We start from the raw sequence: 3,607 nt of genomic DNA, 5'->3' as shown, positions 1-3,607 counted from the left end.
GGCGGGAGGAGCCGGCAGCGGCCCCGGGCCGCCACAGCGACGCGCCCGGAAGGGGCCGGCGGGGCCCGGGGCAGAGCACCGGGGCAATGGGGTGTCGCCTTGTGTGGGTTGGAAGGAACGGGGAGCCGCTCCCGCCGCCATCAGCCGCCAGCGACCCCCGCCTAAAATAAAGAGAAGGGCAGCAGGGCGGGTGAAGGGTCTGGGGACGCAAGCCCTGTGAGACCCAGCTGAGTGTTCAGCCCGGAGCAAAGGAGGCTCAGGGGTGACCTTATGGCTCCGTGCAAGTCTCCCAAAGGAGCGTGTAGCCAGCTGGGTCGGTCTCTTCTCCCGGCAGTCAGTGATGCAGAAGAGGGCACAGCCTCAGGCCGAGCCGGGGGGAGGCTGGGCCTTAGGATGAGTTCCATCGCATAAAGGGTGATCAGACACTGCTCGAGGAGGCGGCGGAGTCACTGTGGGAGCCCAGGGCACACCCCTGGCCTCCTTGGGAGGGTCTCAAAACCCCCCTGGCAAGGGTCTCAAAGACCTCTGAGTGAGACCCTGGTGTCTCAGGCGCTGAATTCTAACCCCTGGGGAAAATTACAAACCCAGAGGGAATGGAAACAAGCTACCAAAATTAGTAAATTGTAAATTAGACCTTCAGAACGTAAATAGGTTTTTTTGGAATGTTTATGATAAGAGACACGTGGCCAAAATGGAGAATTTGGGGGATGGACACCTTTTCCTCCTTCTTCTCCATGTCATCCATGCTGGGTGACACGTTGGCACTTTTAGATTGGATGGGGTCAGAGCTGGACCATTTAACAAGATTGTATTGTATTGAAAAATTGTTGTAAACATGTAGCACGTAATTTAGACTATATAAGATAAACCCTGCCTTCACCAGGCAGATTCCACCATGGATGCCAGGCTGAGCAGACCGCTGCTGGCCAGGCAAAAAGTCTCTGAGATAAGAAATAATAAACAATCCTTGGAAAAAGAGAAAACCATCTCCAGCAATCTCTCTTCGGCTGTTTCAGAGAAAACCAGGGTTTGAACCAGCTTCATGTCCCTCTGGGGTGATCTCGGGGCAAAGGAGAAACCTCAGACTGGGACAGTCACCATCCCCGAACGTGTTTAAGGAAGGACTGGGTGTAGCACTTGGTGCCATGCTTTAGTTGACAGGGTGGTGTTGAGTCATAAGTTGGACTTGAGAGGTCTTTTCCAACCTAATTCTGTGGAAGCCATGGCCAGAGTGAGGGCTCACTCGGTCTTGCATCCCCCCACCCACAGGCACCCCAGGCTTAGGAGCTCAGACCCCTGGTAAATGGCAATTCCATATGAGAGAGGTGTAAAAACAGAAACTTCCATGAAAACTCAATGAGAAAGCAGCCCTGTGGAGTTTAAAGCCTGGGTTGCAACCCACAACCATTAATCAAATTCACCGATTACAGGACAAAAATATTAGACATGACATATCCAAGCCCACAATGCAGACTTTTCAGAGAAAAAAAATCCATCACAGCATCCCATAAAGAAAAATTGAGGTGGAAATAAATTATGGTGCGGTTAGAAAGGAAGTCATAAAATCATGGTTTATATTTTTGAGGGTAGGCTTTATGATCAATTCCTACACTCAAACAAGGGAAAGAATAAGCAAACATGACCCTAAATTTTAAGTGAAATTTGCCTGAACACTGAAAATGCACTGAGAGGATCCAGGTTCTGTTTAAACCTAATGTTTTGCTGTGGGACTGAATGGACAGACTTCTAGCATGCTCAAAATTGTGTTTTAAAAACGCTGTGAGCTTAGGAGTAAATTGCTTTAAGTTACCTGGCTGCTTCCTCATTTGCATACCTTGGAAATTAAAGGTTTATTCCTCTAGTCATATTGTAGAGCCAAATGACTACATCTGTGAAGAAGCCCTTGCCAGACCATGAAGTTTTTCTGAGGAATGACTTCTCTATCACAAGATCCTGTCACTGTCACAGTGTCTACCAGCATAGTGAGTAAAAGTCAAATACTTTTGTATTGTGTTCTGAATATGTCAGTACAGCTGCTTCTGTGGTGTGCTTTGCCCTACAGCCCAAGGGAAAAGGAAAATTAAAAAGCAGCCAAAAATTAAAAAGTGCCACCAAGCCCTAGGCCTTCATGCTTTCTGTATGCTTTGGACTCTGACTGTAGCTTGCATTTCTTCTTGAGCTCAAGAAGAGACATGTTTTCAGATTTCTGCTGAGTTGTCTTCTCCTTTCATGGAAATTATAATAATAGGAAGTAATAAATATCACTGAATGTGCTGTCACATTCTGGCACAGAAGGAGATCACACTTCTTTTATGTCCTGGTGGAGTCCTCTAAAATTCTGGATAAAAGAGTGAGACAGGATATTTCTTTTCTTGTGTTGAGAGGAAGACTGACACTCCCTACTTCAAACCCTCAACTTGGCTACTAAATCAGGTTTGCCTCACAATGTCTAAATACCATGACATTTGAGTTTTGCTTATTCATAATAAAAATTAACCATCACTGACATTTGTCACTTGATTAATGAAATTCCGTCTGGGAAGAAGAAATGCAAGAAAATCAGCTGTGCATTGATGCATTCTCTAACAACTGCAGTCCTCAAACATTTCCACTAGATGCCTCTATTGTTATTGAACTTCCGAAATGTAATTCCTGTTTAGTCTAACCATTCAAGGCGTGTTATTAAGACCTTTTCTCTTGATACTACATGTATATGATAAAGTACATGATTTGCAATCACTAAAAAAAATCCCCAAGACCATTTTAAAGCACATATCACATCAGCTTTATACAATATTAATATACAAAGCAACTTTATGTTGCTAGTTTCTATGATCTGATTAATTCATAACCCTCTCTCAGCAACCAGTCAGAGAAGGGCCACACATGGACCCATATGCAAAAAGTAGACATCTAAATAAAATAGATGTACTTCTGATTAATGATTGTACAGTTTAGAAAATAAGGAGGCCTGAACAATGGGTTATTGGCTCTGTGGTGGTGCACACTGAAATTCAATTTCTTTAATTGCAATAATTCAAGCTAAGAGTACAAGGAATGATTTCTTACCCATTTTTTCCACTTGGGTATTAGTACAGTTTTCTTGTGGAACATCCTGTATCCTGGCTAAGAAGCTAGTTATTCTGTTCAAAAGAAGGCAAATTCTGCTGTATAAATTGTATTAAGACACACCTGCCAGTGGTACCCTTGCCCTCAAGCTCCTTAAAATAAAAGTCTAGCGAGGAATTGCTATTCTTTGGCAAGTTTGCCAAGTACGTGTTTTGCTAAGTTATTGACTGAGAAGCAATGTGGCTCCCTGAGGAGACAAGGGAAGTTTGTTAGTAAATTCCTTCTCTACCTCCTAAGTAGATTCATAGAGGGTGGAGATTTTCTCATGAAACCTGAGACCTTTGTTACGGGGATCTTGTCTCTATAGCTTCCTGTAAATTGTCAGTTTTGATTGCTGGTTTTGCACAGTAACAATGCCAAATATAACCATTTGTACCATCTGCTCTAAAGGGAGGAGTCTTGGAACCTCCCTAATAAGAAAATGTCTGGTAAATGATGCCATGAGTCACTAGGAACAATGGTTCATGCAAACTCAGTT

The sequence above is a fragment of the Erithacus rubecula genome, assembly GCF_903797595.1.
Source record: "Erithacus rubecula genome assembly, chromosome: 2".
Taxonomy (NCBI): Eukaryota; Metazoa; Chordata; class Aves; order Passeriformes; family Muscicapidae; genus Erithacus; species Erithacus rubecula.
Note: the sequence above shows the minus strand (reverse complement) of the source record.